Source organism: Mirounga leonina, unplaced genomic scaffold, assembly GCF_011800145.1.
Source record: "Mirounga leonina isolate KUSES-001 unplaced genomic scaffold, KU_Mleo_1.0 Mir_115, whole genome shotgun sequence".
NCBI classification, from domain to species: Eukaryota; Metazoa; Chordata; class Mammalia; order Carnivora; family Phocidae; genus Mirounga; species Mirounga leonina.
Genome location: NW_023270268.1, coordinates 21,628,289 through 21,647,466, shown reverse-complemented (window position 1 = coordinate 21,647,466; position 19,178 = coordinate 21,628,289). Strand labels below are relative to the sequence as shown.

The window sequence follows — 19,178 nt, the reverse complement described above, 5'->3', positions numbered from 1 at the left end:
ACCAAGGACACAGCCCTGGGGCATTCCAAGGTTTTGAGTAAGAGATAAAACTGGCAAAGGATACTGAGGAGCAACCAGTGAAGCAAGTGTTCTGGGAATTAAGTGGAGGAATTGCCTTACTGAGCAGGCAACCATCACCAGTGTCAAAAGCTGTTGTTATGCCAACCAAAATGAGAACTGTGATAAAGGATAAGATGAATTACTCTCTCAGGTTATTTTGTTTGTTTAAAAAATATTTATTGCCTATCTACTATATTTCAGTCCCTGATTAGACACTGCAGGTAAAAATGAGAATAGGATGTAATTTCTACCTTTAGGAATCTTATATGTTATAAAACATATTATAACTTATCCACTTTATGCTCCAGGATATGAAAAAAAATATTCCCTTCTAGAATTATTTGGTTAATTACTCTTCTTATTTAGAAGAAATATCAGTACATTTGTGGTAAATAATAAAACCCACAGGTCAGGTTTAATTGACAAAAGATTATAAGTTGTAGGCTTAAGAAGAGGAGAAAACCATGAGTATCTCTAGAAAGGACTTTGGAAGGAGAGTGATGAGGCCTAAAATGAAAATAAGTGGGTAGAGGATGAGATCATGGGCTGGAGAAAGGCCAGAAGGAGAAAGGCTGGGTGGCTCTGGTTGAAGAAAGACTTAGGACAAACAAACATCTAAGAGAGAATTGTAAATGGTCACTTTAAAACTGTGGAATTGACTGACAGAAGATGAAAAGTGGGATAGTTTGCAAAGGCACAGGACCAATTTCTCTAAAATTCATAAAAATGAATAAGGTGTAGAATTGTCCTAGGCCCTAGAGTGGGAGTTCAGTTCAATTGAACAAAGACGTTAAGAGCCAGAAAGGGCTGAACTGACATCTGGGCTAAATATGTAGAGAGCTTGGCATGGAGTAAGTGTTTAGTAAATGGCAGCATTTACTGCAGCAGGATAAATACCCCCTCAAAAAAGTCTGTCTACCAAGGTGTTGGTAGCAGCTGTCTCGATCATTAGGAATACACTTGCTTGCTTTTTATATCCTTTGTGATTCTATTTTTTTAATTTTTCTGAAATAAGTCCATATTCATTTGTAATAAGAAAAACAATATTGAAAACTTTTTTGTAAGATAAATAAAAGTTAATCATACAGTTTTTATCTAGTCATTATGGAGCTAATCTGAAAGTGGGAATAAATCCACTCCTGAAATATGGCTGATGAAATCACCTCAAATGAAATTTTCTAACATGAATGAGACTCTAAAGGCCTCTGGGAGTGATGATAGGACCACCACTGATGGTGTCACTGAATCAGGTATCCTGATGTTTCACTTAATTCTAAGAAAATTTGTGCATTTGTAAATATAATCACAACTTCCTCCCTCAGTGTATTCCAACAACCTTAATTTTGATTTTTTTTTTTTTTTTTTAAATCACATCTACATGCAGAGTAGGGTGGTTAGGGTAAGGGTATATGGAAGAATGACATTTCAAAACTGCTCTCAAGAAACTGCTAAAATGTATTATGTATAAAGGCAATACTGAAGAGATTATTCAGTTTAAAAAATTGCATTGAGCTATGTTGAGTGCTGGGAATCTAAAAGTGAATAAGACACAGGGCTATCTCCTACCAGGGGAAAAAGACATTTGAACAAATAAGTGACAATGTGACAAATGAAGCAATAGAAACACAGAAAAGCTACCTGGAAGTGCAAGGGTAAGAGTGATTAATTTTATCCAGAAGTTTGGGAAAACATTTCTGAAGTGGGAAATCTAGTTGCTGAGGACCAGAAAGAAAATAGTCTGGCATCCAAAATGGAAACATTCATTCTGAATGAGTAATTGTATTTGACACTTTTTGAGAAGTGTTAGAGCGAGCAGGGTGTCAGCATGTGAGACAAATAAGTTTAACAGAGGGCAAACTCAAAGACCTTTGTGTATTATAAGAAGGGCCCTGATGTGTATACATTGGGCAGTATGGAGGGAAATGGTTACGGAGGCCATCTGGGGCCAGCATGCTATATGAGCTAAAGAACGTAAGTTTTATATAACAAGGTGATTCTCACCCATCAAAAACGTCTAAACAAAGCAATATGATATAGCCGTATACTACACAGTGGAGATGAAGAATGAGTGCAGAATTTGAGCAACTTCCAAGAGATGACAGTGTTCCACATAAAGAAAAGCGAAGATATAGGGAAATATGATTCTGTGTTATGTGACTGGGACAATCTAGGGAGCACTGGGGGATTCTGGATAGAAGATGTTCCAGAGAGCAAATAATGGAAGATTGAGAAAATCTTCAGAGTTTGAACATAGAAACTATGTAAGGAAGTAACAAAAAATCTGCAGTGACAGATTTAGTGGGATTTAAGAATTTAAAAAGACTCTTGTAACATCAATTCTTAACATTCTTAGGTTCTTTATAAAGCAGAGAGGCCAAAAAGAGTATCAGAGGGGAAAAAAACAAACAAAAGTTTGTTAGTTTTCACTGGCTTTAAATGGATGACTGCCATACAAGTTTCCTCAAAAGTTCAGCTCCAAAGATGTATTTTGGGTATGTATTATATGTCAGACACTATAAACTGTGGTGCTGGGGATGTAAATATGTGTAAGGTACTGTACTTATTCTTATGAAACTTACATTCTATTTTGGTTATCAGATCTATAAACAGTTACACTAATAAAATATTCTTAGTGATAAGATATATATAGAAGAACAAAATACATCCAGAACAGTGTGGAATTGATTAATCCGATTAATGCAATATAGTAATCAGGTTGTAGCCATAGATTTCATCATTTTTGTGTAATTAGTTTAACTGTGATCCATGATGAAAATATACTCCTATCATCCAAACTAATATTCTTTTTTTTTTTTTTTCGGTTTAAGACAGGGGGTACTTTATTCAAACCCAACAGAGATATGGACAGTGTGGGTCTATAACAAAGTGTTGTATTTTAAAACCTAGGTCAGTAATTGTGTATGAGAGTATGCACTGCTACATACAGATTAACTGATCAGAGCACAACTTTCCAACGTTCAAAACAGAATAAGCTGCCCTGTAAAAGCAGCACCATTGTGACATTTTTAACTGTAGTATTCCTTTACTGCTTCTTCATCATCTCCTTCAACAGAATCCACATCAACTGCCTTCTAATCCTTCTCTAGGGCAGCCATGTCCTCCTGGGCCTCAGACGACTCTCCTTCCTTCATGCCCTCATCCGTACCAGTGAACAAAGGCACTCTTGGTCTACATCGGGTCAGACTTGTGGTCCAGGCAAGCCCAGGCCTCAGCTATGGCTGTGGTGCTGCTCAGCATGCACACGGCTCGCTATACTTTGGCCAGGTTTCCAACAGGTACCACAGTGGGAAGCTGTACTTAATGCCAACATTGAAGCCAATGGGACATCAGTCCACAAACTGGATGGTATGTTTGGTCCTGATGGTGGCAATGGCTGCATTGACATCTTTGGGAACCATGTTGCCATGGTACAACAGGCGGTAAGCCATGTATTTACCAAGGCGAGGGTCACATTTCACCATCTGGTTGGCTGGCTCAAAGCACGCATTGGTGATCTGTGCTACAGAAAGCTGTTCATGGTAGGCTTTCTCAGCAGAGATGACAGAAGCATATGTGGCCAGAGGGAAGTGGATATGGGGATAGGGCACCAGGTTGGTCTGGAATTCTGTCGGATCAACATTCAGTCCTCCATAAAACTTAGGGAAGCAGTGATGGAGGATACAATCTGGCTAATAAGGCAGTTAAGGTTAGTGTAGGTTGGGCATTTAGTACCAAGGTTAATACAACAGGTGTCATATTGGAGACAACATGGCCTCGTTGTCTGCCATGAAGGCACAATCTGAGTGTTCCAGGGTGGCTTGGATAGGGAGGATGGAGTTACAGGGGCTCAGCTACAGCTGTGGAAACCTGAGGGGCAGGGTAAATGAAGAACTCCAGCTTGTACTTCTTGTTATAATCAAAGAAAGTTTCCAGGCCATAAACCCTGCTCTGAGCACATGCTTGCCAGCACCCATCTCACTGAAGAAGGTGTTGAAGGAGTCATCTCCTCCCCCAATGGTCTTGTCATTTGGCATCTGACCATCTGGCTAGATGCCATATTTTAGGCAGTAGAGCTCCCAGCAGGCATTACCAGTCTGGACACCAGCCTGGCCAACATGGATGGAGATGCATTCATGCCTGTTGCTGCTTTGCAGCTGCTGAACAGATGGCAGAGAGGAAAAGGAGATGTTGTTGCTTCTTACAGCCCAACTCTCAAATGGTTTATGTAAGAGAAACTCCAAACTAATATTCTTACTTTACCTGTGGAGAAGATAAAATATGTGATAGGAGTGTGGCTAAAATCACATATACCTGTCTCAATTACTAGAAAAGCAATTTAAAGCAATTTCCATGTGGCTGGGGTATAATGGATAATATTAGTGCATTGATAGCCATCATTTATGGAGCACAGCTCTGTACTTTCACTTTCTCATTTAATTCTTATATAGCCCTTATATGAACTTTCTCATTTAATTCTTATATAGCCCTTATATGAAGTAAAGTGTATAATTTCACAATTGCTACATGATGGAGGCTGGGTTTGAACCCAGGCAGTTTGTCTCTGGAATATATTTTCTTAGCCTATATACTATCTTGCCTCTCAAAAGTCTTTTTTTTTTTTTTTAAAGTCTTAAAAGACAATATATTATAAAAGATTATTTAGGATGAAGAAATGTAGGTGAAGAATAAAAAAATAACAGAATTTTTTATGTGGCTTTTTGAATGGGATAATCATTGTCTTATGTGGTAGTGTATCTTATGTGGTTGTTTCAAATTGCTAATGTGGTTCTTCCAGCTTGCGTAGAAAAGCGTATTTGTGGAGTAAATATTCATGAACCATTTTGCTGGGGGATCCTGGCACTGGGTAGATTCCTTTTCCAATTTTAAGACTGTTCTGGGGACATCTCTCTGAGGAACAGAAGGGGGCACTAGGAGGCCACATTCACTTTCAATATAGTCATTGTCTAGGTCACGGTTCTCAAACTTGTCTCAAACTAGGTCATCAGAAGCAGCTGAAGGGCCTATTCAAAATACATTTTTCTGGGCTCCACCCCGAAGTTTCTGACTGAGTAGGTCTGAATCAAGAGTTTCCATTTGCATTTCCTACCAGTGTCTGGTTGATGCTGATGATGCTGGTTCAGGAACCATACTTTATTTTATTTTATTTTTAAAATATTTTATTTATTTATTAGAGAGAGAGAGGGAGAGATAGTGAGAGAAAGCACAAGCGGGGAGGAGAGGGAGAAGCAGGCTCCCTGCTGAGTAAGGAGCCCGGTGCGGGGCTTGATCCCAAGACCCTAGGATCATGACCTGACCTGAAGGCAGATGCTTAATGGACTGAGCCATTCAGGCACTCCAGGGACCATACTTTAAAAACCAAAGGTCTCTACTGTTCTCATGCCTTTTTTATGCTTACAAAAGGTTGTGAATTGACGTATCAGTCTCCCCTCACAGGCTGGATCTGGCAGCAGTTTGATCCACTGAACTTAGCAACACAATGGACCATTTTAGCCCTCACTTCACAACTAAGGCACCAGCAGGTAGACTGATCATCCAGCAAGGGCAGCATCCCAGAGACATGTATTTACCTGCCCTCCACCCAGTGAATAAAGAAACACAGGTCCAAAAGATTCTTCTCTCCCATACCCCACAAAAGGAGCCCAGTAATACCAGGAAGCCAAGGAAGGTACTCTTTGTCCCCATAGATGACACCAGCAGGAATTGATGAGGAGCTCTAACAGAAGAATGAAGCAGACCAAAAAGCATTGCAAGCGCTCTGAAAACTAAACTGTCAGTGAAACTAAACCCCACAAAAGTAGACCAGAATTCACCTACTAAACCTAAACCTAAAAGCAAATATCAGCTGAAGAAAGATTTAAGATTGGGTCTCCTAATAATCACAATATCCAGCATAAAATAGAAAATCATATGCTATACCTAAGACCAGGAAAACCATAAAAAAAAACACAAGAAAAACATGAATGAGAAGAGCAATCAATAGATGCTAATATTGAATTGAATCAAATGTTGGCCTTATCTAATAAGACCTAAGGCAGCTGTCATAAAAACACAGGACACAAAAGCAACACATAACATCAATATATGTATGAATATATACTGATAATGAACATGTGAAAACCAAAATTTAAAAATCCCACTAAGAATTTCTCCACAAAGAATGAAATACTTAGGTATAAATCTAACAAAGCATATACAGGATTTATATAATGAAAGTTATAAAATGCTGATGAAAGCAATCAAAAAGAACCTTAAATCTTTGAGAGACATACCAAATTTTTTTAAATTTAAATTTTAGTTTAGTTTCTAAAATATTGTGCAATATTAGTTTCAGGAGTATAACTCAGTGATTCATCACTTATATACAACACCCACTGCTCATCACAAGTGCCCTCTTGAATATCCATCACCCATCTAGCCCATCCCCCCCATCAACCCTCAGTTCTGTATTGTTAAGAATCACTTATGGTTTGTTTCCCTTTCCCCTTTTTTCCCTCCCTTCCCATATGTTCATCTGTTTTCTTTCCTGAATTCCACGTATGAGTGAGATTGTATGGCATTTGTCTTTCTCTAACTGACTGACTTCATTTAGCATAATACACTTTAGCTCTATCCATGTCATTGCAAATGGCAAGATTTCATTCTTTTTGACAGCTGAGTAATATTCCATTGTGTGTGTGTGTGTGTGTGTGTGTGTGTGTGTGTGTATGCGCCACATCTTTATCCATTCATCAGTGGACATTTGGGCTCTCTCTATAGTTTGGCTATTGTTGATAATGCTGCTATAAACATCAGGGTGCATGTACCCTTTTGAATCTGTATTTTTATATCCTTTGTGTAAATACCTAGCAATTGCTGGATCGTAGCGTAGTTCTATTTTTAACTTTTTGAGGAACTTCCAAACTGTTTTCCAGAGTGGTTTCACCAGTTTGCATTCTCACCAACAGTGCAAGAGGGTTTCCCTTTGTCTGCATTCTTGCCAACACCTGTTGTTTCTCATGTTAATTTTAGCCATTCTGACAGGTTTGAGGTGATATCTCATCATGGTTTTGATTTGTGTTTCCCTGACGATGAGTACTGTTGAGCATCTTTTCATGTGTCTGTTAGCCATCTGGATGTCTTCTTTGGACATTCTTTGAAGATGTTCAGATGTCTTCTTTGAAGACATCATGTCTTCTGCCCATTTCTTAACTGGATTACTTGTTTATTTGGTGTTGAGTTTGGTTAAGTTCTTTATAGGTTTTTGGATACTAACCCTTTATCAGATATGTTGTTTGCAAATATCTTCTCCCATCCGGTAGGTTGCCTTTTAGTTTGGTTGATTGTTTCCTTAGTTGTGCTGAAGCTTTTTGTCTTGATGAAGTCCTAATAGTTCATTTTTGCTTTTGTTTCCCTTGCCTCCTGCGACATGTGTAGTAAGAAGTTGCTGCCAGCAAGGTCAAAGAGGTTGCTGCCTGTGTTCTCCTTTAGGATTTTGATGGCTTCCTCTCTCACATTTAGGTCTTTCATCCATTTTGAATTTATTTTTGTGTATGGTGTAAGAAAGTGGTCTAGTTTCATTCTTTTGCATGTTGCTGTCCAGTTTCCCCAAAACAATTTGTTGAAGAGACTCTCTTTCCATTGGATATTCTTTCCTGCTTTGTTGAGGATTAGTTGACCATATAGTTGCGGGTCCATTTCTGGGTTCTCTATTCTGTTCCATTGATCTCTGCATCTGTTTTTGTGCCAGTACCATACTGTCTTGATGACTACAGCTTTGTAATATAGCTTGAAATTTGGAATTGTGCTGCTTCTAGGTTTGTTTTTCTTTTTCAAGATTTCTTTGGCTATTAGGGGTCTTTTGTGGTTCCATACATATTTTAGGATTGTTTGTTCTAGCTCTGTGAGAAATTCTGGTGGTATTTTGATAGGGATTGCATTAAATGTATAAATTGCTTTGGGTAGTATAGACATTTTAACAATGTTTTTCTTCCAATCCATGAACATGTTTTTCCATTTCTTTGTGTCCTCTTCAATTTCTTTCATAAGTTTTCAGAGTGCAGACCTTTACCTCTGTAGTTAGGTTTATTCCTAGGTATCTTATCATTTTTGATGCAACTGCAAATGGGATCAATTCCTTGATTTCTTTTTCTGCTGCATTGTTTTTGGTGTATAAAATGCAACAGATTTCTGTGCATTGATTTTGTATCCTCCAACTTTGCTGAATCTATGTATGGTCCTAGCAGTTTTTTGATAAAGTCTTTTGGGTTCTCTACATAGAATATCATGTCATCTGCAAATAGTGAAAATTTGACTTCTTCTTTACTGATTTGGATGCCTTTTATTTCTTTTTGTTGTCTGATTGCTGAGGCTCAGACTTCCAGTAGGTAAGAGTGGACATCCTTGTTTTTTTCCTGACTGTATGGGAAAGTCTCTCAGTTTTTCCCTCTTGAGGATGATATCAGATGTGGGTCTTTTGTGTATGGCCTTCATGATGTTCTATCTATCCCTACTTTGTTGAGGGTTTTTATCAAGAATGGATTCTGTATTTTGTCAAATAATTTTTCTACATCTATTGAGAGGATCATCTGGTTCTTAACCTTTTTTTAATTAATGTGATGTATCATGTTGATTTGTGAATATTGAACCAACACCCCCACAGCCCAGGATTAAGTCCCACTTGATGGTGGTGAATAATTATTTTAATGTACTGTTGGATTTGATTTGCTAGTATTTTATTGACAATTTTTGCAACCATGTTCATCAGGGATATTGGCCTGTAATTCTCCTTTTCTTGTGGGGTCTTTGTCTGGTTTTAGAATCAAGGTAATGCTGGCTTCATAGAATGAGTTTGGAATTTTTCCTTCCATTTCTATTTTTTTGGAACAGTTTGAGAAAAATAGATATTAACTCTTCTTCAAATGTTTGGTAGAAATTTCCCAGGAAGTCTTCTGGGCCTGGACATTAGTTTGTTGGGAGATTTTTAATTACTGGTTCAATTTCTTTGCTGGTTATGGGTCTGTTCAAATTTTCTATTTCTTCCTGTTTCAGTTTTGGTAGTTTAAGAGTTTTTAGGAATTTGTCCATTTCTTCCAGATTGCCCAGTTTGTTGACATATAATTTCCCTAGTATTCTCTTATAATTGTTTTTATTTCTTTGGTGTTGGTTATGATTGCTCTATCATTCATAATTTTATTTTTTTGGGTCCTCTCTCTCTCTCTCTCTCTCTCTCTCTCTTTCTCTCTTTTTGGTAAGTCTGGCTAAGGGTTTATCAATTTTATTAATTCTTTGGAGAACCAGCTCTTAGTTTTGTTGATCTGTTCTGTTGTTTGTTTGTTTCTATATTGTTTATTTCTGCTCTGATCTTTATTATTTCCCTTCTTTTGCTGGCTTTAGGCTTTATTTGCTCTTCATTTTCTAGCTCCTTTAGGCATAAGGTTAGGTTGTGTATTTGAGACTTCTTTCTTCTTGAGGTAGCCCTGTATTGCAGTATACTTTCCTCTTAGGACTGCCTTTGCTGCATCCCAAAGGTTTTGGACTGTTATGTTTTCATTTTCATTTGCTTCCATGTACTTTTAATTTCTTCTTTAATTCCTGGTTAACCCATTCATTCTTTAGTAGGATGTTCTCTAGCCTCCATGTATTTGTGGTCTTTCCAAATTTTTTCATGTGGTTGACTTCCAGTTTCATAGCACTGTGGTCTGAAAATATGCATGATATGATCTCAATCTTTTTGTACTAATTGAGGGCTGATTTGTGACTCAGTGTGTGATCTATTCTGTAGAATGTTCTATGTGCACTTAAAAAGAATGTGTACTCTACTGCTTTAGGATGAAATGTTCTGAATGTATCTGTTAAGTCCATCTGGGTCCAGTGTGTTATTCATATCCATTGTTTCTTTTTGATTTTCTGCCTAGATGGTCTGTCCTTTGCTATAAGTGGGGTGTTAAAGTCCCCTACCATCATTGTAGTATTATCTATGAGTTTCTTTATGTTCATTATTAATTGATTTATATATTTGGGTGCTCCCAAGTTGGGCACATAAATATTTGCAATTGTTAGATCTTCTTATTGGGTAGACCCCTTAATTATGATATAATGCCCTTCTTCATCTCTTGTTATAGCCTTTGCTTTATAAATCTAGCTTGTCTGATATAAGTATGGCTACTCTGGCTTTTTTTTTTTTTTTGATATCCATTAGCATGATAGAAGGTTCTCCATCCCCTTACTTTCCACCTGCAGGTGTCTTTAGGTCTAAAATAAGTCTCTTGTAGGGCGCAAATAGATGGATCTTGGTTTTTTATCCATTTTGATACCCTGTGTCTTTTGAATGACATTTAGTCCATTTACGTTCAGAGTGATTATTGAAAGATATGAATTTAGTGTCGTTGTGTTACCTGTAGAGTTGGCGTTTCTGGTGATGTTCTCTTGTCCTTTCTAGTCTTTGTTGCTTTTGGTCTTTTATTTCCCCCACTCAATATTTCTTGCAGGGTTGGTTTAGTGGTCATGATCTCCTTTAGTTTTTATTTGTCTGGGAAACTCTTTATTTCTCCTTCTATTTTGAATGACAGCCTTGGTGGATAAAGTACTCTTGGGTGCATATTTTTCCCATTCAGTACATTGAATATATCCTGCCATGCTCTTCTGGCCTGCCAAGTTTCTGTGGACAGATCTATTGCAAACCTGTTCTGTCTTCCCTTGTATGTTAAGGACTTTTTTTTTTTCCCTTGCTACTTTCAGGATTCTTTCCTTGTCTGTGTATTTTGTGAATTTGGCCGTGCTATGCCTTGGTGATGGTCGACTTTTGTTTAATTTAATGGTATTTCTCTGTGCTTCTTGGACTTTGATGTCTGTGTCCTTCCCAAGATTGGGAAAGTTTTCAGCTATAATTTGCTCAAATAAACCCTCTGCCACTTTTCCTCTGTCTTCATCTTCTGAGACTCTTGTGATACAAATGTTACTCTGTTTTAATAAGTTGCTGAGTTCTCTAAGTCTACCTTCATGACCCATTACCTTTGTTTCCCTCTTCAGCTTCATTATTTTTGAAAATTTTATCTTCTGAAAAATTACTGATTTGTTCCTCTGATTCATCCATCCTCATTTTTATGGCATTCATTTGGGTTTGTATCTCAGCTATAGCATTTTTAACTTTGGCCTGACTAGGTTTTAATTCTTTTATCTCTGTGGTAAGGGATTTTTTAGTGTCTTCTATGCTTTTTTCAAGCCTAACTAGTATCCTTATAATTACTATTTTAAGTTCTAGTTCAGGCATATATATTGGTAACTCTTATGCCGTTCCATTTATCATCAAGTCTAATTAACTGGAAAGGGGAAGGGAATGGGGATTGGTATAGAAAGGAGGAAAAAGAAAATTCAGAAGTCAAGTTAAAATTAGTACTAGGATGAATTTTTTTGAAATAAAGGACAAAAATCTTTCAATTTGGGGCACTACTTCCTTTTTATCTTTGTGAAGCCAAAATGTATATGTCCATGTGGCAGTTTTATTTTTAAATAAATTTTAATTGCATTTATTTGTTGCTTATACCAAAATCTTGGGATTCTGTATAAATATATAATAAAAGCGAAGGCCCTTAGTACAGAAAGTGAAAAATCTAAGAAAAACTTAAGAATCTAGGTGAAATAGGTTTTAAAGACACAGGAGGTAGTAATAGTCCTATATTAAACTCCTATAAGCTTTTCTCTATTTCTTATTCCAACATCTGCCTCTTGAATTTTAATATCCATTATTTCCTCCCTTCCCAATTGGGAAGGACTTAGACCAGAGGTCAAAAGGCTGGAGCACCCAACTCCAGCTCTCTCGTATGTTAGGTATGTGATCATTGATTCATTAGCCTGTTTCTTCATCGATTTCATTTTGAGAGAAAGATGGCACAAGAAGCATTTTGCAATGCTTTAAAAAAAATCAGGGCACTATTAGTAATAGCTTCTCAGCTTCTAAGAAAGTGGCCACTTGGAAAGTACAAAGAAGAAAGAAGAACTGAAATGTTCAGATTTAGCCAATAACACTGTAGAGATCTCTGGGAGCCCAAAGATAAATCTGTCTGTGGAATAAAATTCTATTTGTTTTCCATGTAAGGAATATGTGGCAAAAAAAAAAAAATATATATATATCTCATAGCCTGTAATATCACCTCTTCATGAAAGTTTTGTGAGTACTGGTAAGATAAAATATATGTAGAGAACCGCTGAAAAGATGTAAATACAATAAAATGGATAATATAGTCTTAAAAACATGGTTAAGAAACAAGATGATCAGGAATAGGAGAATATGAAATAAATGCATTATGTTTTGAAACTATATATAAATTGATCCTTAGGTATAGATTTTCTGTAAGTTGGACATCAGTAACCTTTAGTATTGTAGCTCATTGCTTTTCTTGATTTTGAATTTTGTGCTCTGATAATTTTCTTTTCTTTTCTTTTCTTTTCTCTTGATATTGTGTTCCATGATTCATTGTTTGCAAATAACACCAAGTGCTCCATTTAATACGTGCTCTCCTTAACACCCATCACCGGGCTAACCCATCCCCCCACTCCTCTCCCCTCTAGAACCCTCAGTTTGTTTCTCAGAGTCCACAGTCTCTCATGGTTCCTCTCCCCCTCCGATTTCCCCCCTTCACTTTTCCCTTCCTACTATCTTTTTTTTTTTTTTTTAACATATAATGTATTATTTGTTTCAGAGGTACAGGTCTGTGATTCATCAGGCTTACCCAATTCACAGCGCTCACCACAGCACATATCCTCCCCAGTGTCTATCACCCAGCCACCTCATCCCTCCCACCCCCCACCACTCCAGCAACTCTCAGTGGAATATTATGCAGCCATCAAAAAAAAAAAAAAAAGAAATCTTGCCATTTGCAACAATGTGGGTGGAACTAGAGGGTATTATGCTAAGCGAAATAAGTCAACCAGAGAAAGACATATATGATCTCACTAATATGAGGAATTCTTAATCTCAGGAAACATCATTAGTTTTTGATGTAGTGTTCCACTATTCATTGTTTGCATATAACACCCAGTGCTCCATTCAATATGTGCCCTCTTTAATACACATCACTGGGCTAACCCATCTTCCCACCTCCCTCCCCTCTAGAACCCTCAGTTTGTTTCTCAGAGTCCATAGTCTCTCATGGTTCATCTCCCCCTCCAAATTCCCCCCCATCATTTTTCCCTTCCTACTGTCTTTTTTTTTTTTTTTTAACATATAATGTATTATTTGTTTCAGAGCTACTGGTCTGTGATTCAACAGTCTTACACAATGCACAGCACTCACCATAGCACATACCCTCCCCAATGTCTATCACCCAGCCACCCCATCCCTCCCACCCTCCACCACTCCAGCAACCCTCAGTGGAATATTATGCAGCCATCAAAAAAATGAAATCTTGCCATTTGCAATGACGTAGATGGAACTAGAGGGTATTATGCTAAGTGAAATGAGTCAATCAGAGAAAGACATGTATCATATGATCTCACTGATATGAGGAATTCTTAATCTCAGGAAACATCAGTTTTTGATGTAGTGTTCCATGATTCATTGTTTGCATATAACACCCAGTGCTCCATTCAATACGTGCCCACTTTAATACCCATCACCAGGCTAACCCATCCCCCCACCCCCCACCCCTCTAGAACCCTCAGTTTGTTTCTCAGAGTCCATAGTGTCTCATGGATCTTCTACCCCTCTGATTTTCTCCTCCTTCATTTTTCCCTTCCTACTGATCATTTTCTTTTGAGTAGTTTCCAGCTGCTGTAGGTGAGAAGCTACCACCTTTATAAGCACTTTGATCTTACTGTATTAACAAATGATAACAATCTCGGGAATTGTTCTTTCATACCCATAAGTGGCAAATACTAAACCAGACCTTAATAAAAGATCAGCAGTGAACTCTATAAAAAATACTCTACAGCAATGAACATTTTCAGAGCAAGCACAGGAGATGATTTTTATGAGTCCAAGATACCCGAAGTCGCTACTGTGAGCGACCGCTCCAGAGAGAAACAAAAGGATCACCAATTTCACAGACTGGCCAGCATTATGATGTAGGTGGCTTATGGCCTGACAGGGCCAACACCCAGAACTGGGACAATGGAGCAGGATGGGTGACACAGTCATCATCTTAGAGAACCCAGCAAGCAATTTACTGAAATAGGCCATTTAGAGAAATGGAGCCAGAATAGGCATTTCCCAGAAATGGATATCACGGCCTTTCTCTGTGTGGCTTTGCACATGAATAGCCTGAAAAGTTAGAGGATGATGAAGGGAGAGCCTGAAAAAGCCAAAAGGTCATGGAAATGGAAAGACGTGATGGGAAAAAGATTTGAGAATCTTAGGTTAACAGTGGTAGTGGGGAGCATCGGAACAATTCTAAGGCTTGCAGTGTGTAATATGTGGAATCTCCTGTCTTATTGGCAGGATTCTGAAAAATTTTAATGACATGCAGTTAGCTATCGGATATTATTTTGCTTTATAGGAAGTTATTTAGATTTGAGGCGGTCAAATTATTCTAGTACCAGGATCCTGGGTTTAACGTATAACCCCACCCTTGTGTCCTGAGATCTGGTATGTGTTTGCTGACTTCTTCCTTATGCCAGGCCCTTCCTCATAACCTTCTGATAAGCCTAAGGAAAAGAGAAGATGAAAGATGTTTCATTTACATAAAACTTTTACTTTCCTGGCTGATATGAGAGACTGTCATTGGAAAGCCCTATCCAGAGATCCATAGATTTAGTGGAGATTTCTCTAGAGAATGAGAAGACTTACTGCTGCCTTACCATACTTTCACATGGCTATTCCTAATCTTGTTCAATCTGCTCTCTGCCTGGGGTGACATTGCCTTCCTCCCTTTGTTCAGATTCTCCTTATCTTCGGTGTCTACCTTAATCATCTCTTTTTCCCTAAAAAGCTAACTTCAATCTTTCCTCCTTTCTCCACTCAAGCGATTAATTGTATTTTCTGGTATTCTCTTAATTATTTGTTAATGCTTGAATATTAGTGCCTTTATATTGTATTTTATGATCCATGGTTCTGTTCCCCACTAGACTGAAAAATAATTTCTGGCATTGAGATTAGAGTCAAAATCCTGATTTAGCCACTTAGCTGGATAATGTAAGACAAATCACTTACAAACCTTTTTGTGCCTCAGTATTTTCAAGTATAATGTGGGAACAATAAAAATAATAATAATAATAACAAATACCACATATGATTATTGGCAGAAAAATGTAAACTAATACAATTAAATTCCCCAAATGCCTGATATGTAGTAAGTACACAATGAATGTCAGCTATTGCTATTTTTATTATTTTTTTTTGAGGACTTCCAGATTTTTTTAAAAAGATTTTATTTATTTATTTGACAGAGAGAGAGCACAAGCAGGGGGAGGAGCACAGGGAGAGGGAGAAGCGGGCTTCCCTCTGAGTGGGGAACATGAGCAGGGCTTGATCCTAGGACCCTGAGATCATGACCTGAGCTGAAGGCAGGCGTTTAACCGAATAAGCCACCCAGGCGCCCCCTGAGGACTTCCACAATTTTACATGATAGGTTCTCAATAATGTTTGCTTGTCGCTGAGCAACACTGATTTTCTCCTAATATGCATAGGCACTTGACTGATGCATATTTGGTAAGACATAAGAACAGTGTGCTTCTCTTTTTGGTCATGTGGCTGCCATGAATTTGACGATAGAGCTAGGATCAGAGTTAGAGAACAATGTCGAATACTAGGGTTTCATCAAAGTTTAAAATGAGCAACTGCACTGGCACATGAATCTGGGATGTGGACCAAGTATAGGGCAAAGGATGACATCCAAAAAGCAAAAGGAAAGTGTGAATTAAAGCATCATTAGATTATCTAGGCTGAAGAGGTCAGATTGTGCACTGAGATAAAGAATAAGGGGATGAAATTTGGGCTAAAAATCTAGGAATAGGACAACAGCAGGCTGAAATACAGAAATGTGGTTTGAATCTTCAAGCTTGGCAGTGCTCACTGGCCTTCTACCCTGGCTTTAAGCAGCCTCCCTGGTGTGTGCAGATAAGGAATGGCAGGTGTAAGCTGCTTCCTGGGGTGAGAGAGATTTTTTCAGATGCCAGTGCCTGCAGGGAAGATTCTTCTCACTAGGGAACTAACAACTGATATTAAGTGCCCAAAGCTAATGAAAGACCCCTAAGAGCAAAGACACACTGTGCTAAAATGCTTAGTCAAGGATTAAGTTCAATCATTCTGGTTAAATCCATCTTTAAAGACCGGGTGCTTACCTAAATTTGTTCAGTCATGCCTCCATTTTCATGATTTTTTTCTTAAGGTGGTTTCTTTCAAAGGTCAATCTATAGTCAATTTATTTACTCAAGTTCTTTTTCTTTATGCCCCTCATATTTTCTACACTGTTTCTTTTATGCAATTGAGGTTACCTTACTATGAAATTATACTAGTCATTGCCTAGTGTAAAAAGGTGACATTTTCCCCCTTATCTCCTCAACTCATATTGTAGAAATTTCCCACATTCTCAATTTCTTCTTCCACAGCCCATGCTGCTTGAATGGGCCATATGAACCACCTACCTGCTCATAGTCACTTGATCCAATAAATCAGATTCTCTTTCCTAGGGTTTTGTAATTGGAATTCAGAGACTCTAATTGCTTCCTGTGGATCCCTTGGATTGGGATGCTATTTAGGTTGCTGTAAATCTTTTCTGCCATGTGCAGAGAGAAGTAAATAAAACTGCTATATTCGGACTTTTGGTTGCAGAATAGAAATCCAACACAGTTTAAGCTAAAGAGGACGCATATTGTTTCATTAAGCAATCTAGAATTATCTAGTCACATGGATGGCTAGATCAGGGTGTTTACACATAGTTATGAAGAACTTTTCATCTTTCAGTTCTGTTTTTTTTTTTTTCCCTATGTTTGCCTTATTCTGTGTCAGGAAACATGGCCCCAATAGCTATAGTTTACATGATTCTTAAACATTTTGATCTCAGAAAGAATGAGAGCCCCCTTATCTAATAACACAAATAAAAAAAAAATTGAAGTGTCACCAAAGAAGATACATAGATTGCAAATGAACATATACAAAGATGCTCAATGTAATTAGTTATCATTCATTAGCATGGCTAAAATTAAAAAGACTGACCATGCCAAATGTTAGAGAATATGTGGAATAACAGAAAAATGTGACACTTTGAAAAGTTTAACAAATTGAACAAACTGTTAATAAGACTCAGCAGAAAGGAAATAAACTATATTGGAAATGTATGAGGGAATAGATATTACCATAGACCCTACAAACATTGAAGGGATAAAATGAGAAATATAAATACCTTTTTGCAAATGAATTCAACAACATGAATGAAATAGACAATTTCTAGAAAAGCAGAGCTTACCAAAATTGAAAAAATAGAAAATCTGAATAGCTGTAATTTAAAAAAATAAATTCATAATCTATATTCTCACAAAATATCAGACCAGATGGCTACAAACTGCAGTTGACCCTTGAACAACACAGGTTTGAACTGAACAAGTTCAACTGTATTTTCAACTGTGTGGGGTGGGGTGGAGGGTCTGTGCCCCTAATCCCTACATTATTCAACCATCAACTGTATTCAAAGCTATAAGGAAGAAATAGTATACATTTTATAAAAGTCCTTTCAGGGGGCACCTGGATGGCTCAGTTACTTAAGCATCTGACTTCCGCTTAGATCATGATCTCAGGGTCCCCACTGAGTAGGGAGTCTGTCTCTCCCTTTCCCTCTGCCTCTCTCTCAAATAAACAAAGTCTTTTATAAAAAATAAAAGTCCTTTCAGAAAATAGAAGCAACACACCCCAACTTCTTTTAAAATTCAGAATAACTGATAAGAAAACATGACAAGAACATTATAACAAAAAAAAATTATACAGAATCCCTTTTGAATAAAGACACAAAAGATCTTTACAAAAATATTGGCTTATGAAATGTAGAAATATAAAGAAATGAACAAGGAGCATTTACTGCAGGAAGTCATGGGTTTAACAATAAAAAGATTGAGTAATGTAATTTATATTTTTATACAACAAGGAAAACACCTACAAAAGAATTTTGAAGTGAAGGAAAAGCAGTTAACTTTATTCATTACTCATTAATGATGAATAAAAATTCTCAGAAAACGATGAATAGAAAGGAATTTTCTCAGTTTTGAAAAGGGTGTCTACTAAAAACTATGGTGAAAATATTCCTTAATGGTGAAATAATGAACACATTCCCCTTAAGCTGGGAAACAAGTCAAGAAAGTTGAATCTCACCGCTTTTATTCAACATTGTACTGGAAGTCCCAGCTAGTGAAATAAGACAAGAAAAAGAAATAAAAGCCATAAGAATCGGGCAAAAGAAAGTAAAACTTTAATTTATAGGTGGTAACTTTTCATTTTGAACATTCTCAGGCATCTTCAACACAAATATTAAGTGAAATTAACATGGTAGCATGATACAAGATCAATATATAATAATTAACTGTATTTTTTAGGAGCAGCAAACATTGGGAAATAAAATTCAAAAAGCAATTCTATTTATAATTACATTAAAAAGCATAAAATAATAAATTCAGTGAAAGATACACAAACATACACACTGAAAACTAAACACATTGCTGAATGAAATTAAAAATCCTATGTGAATAGGAATGAATTGTGTATGGATTGAAAAACTCAGTATTGTTAAAATGTCAACTCTTTCCAGATTGGTGAGTATGTTCCATATGAACCCAATCAGAATTTCAAGACTTCTACAGAAATTGCCAAACCGATTCTAAAATTTATTTGAAAAAGCAAAAGGTCTAGAAAAATAAAAACATTATTGAAGAAGAAAAACAAAAATGGAAGAAATAACATTACCTGACATTGTATAAAATGACAATAATCAACAGTATAATATTAGCATAAAGACTGACAAATATATTAATGCCACAGCATAGGGAGCCCCCAAATAGGCCAACATGTATATGGTAAATAGTTATTTGACAAAAGCACAAGCCAGCTTAATAGAGAAAGAAAAGTGTTTTCAAAAAAAGTCATGCTAGGCCAACTGTATATCCAATTGGGAAAAAAATAAAACTTCACTCTTATCTTG

At 37.1% G+C, this 19,178-nt stretch overlaps 1 pseudogene; it reads right to left on the bottom strand.

Moving 5' to 3' along the window:
- Positions 1-3,101: 3,101 nt before the first annotated feature.
- Positions 3,102-4,195, bottom strand: LOC117999283 (annotated as a pseudogene).
- Between the last annotated feature and the right edge of the window lie 14,983 nt (positions 4,196-19,178).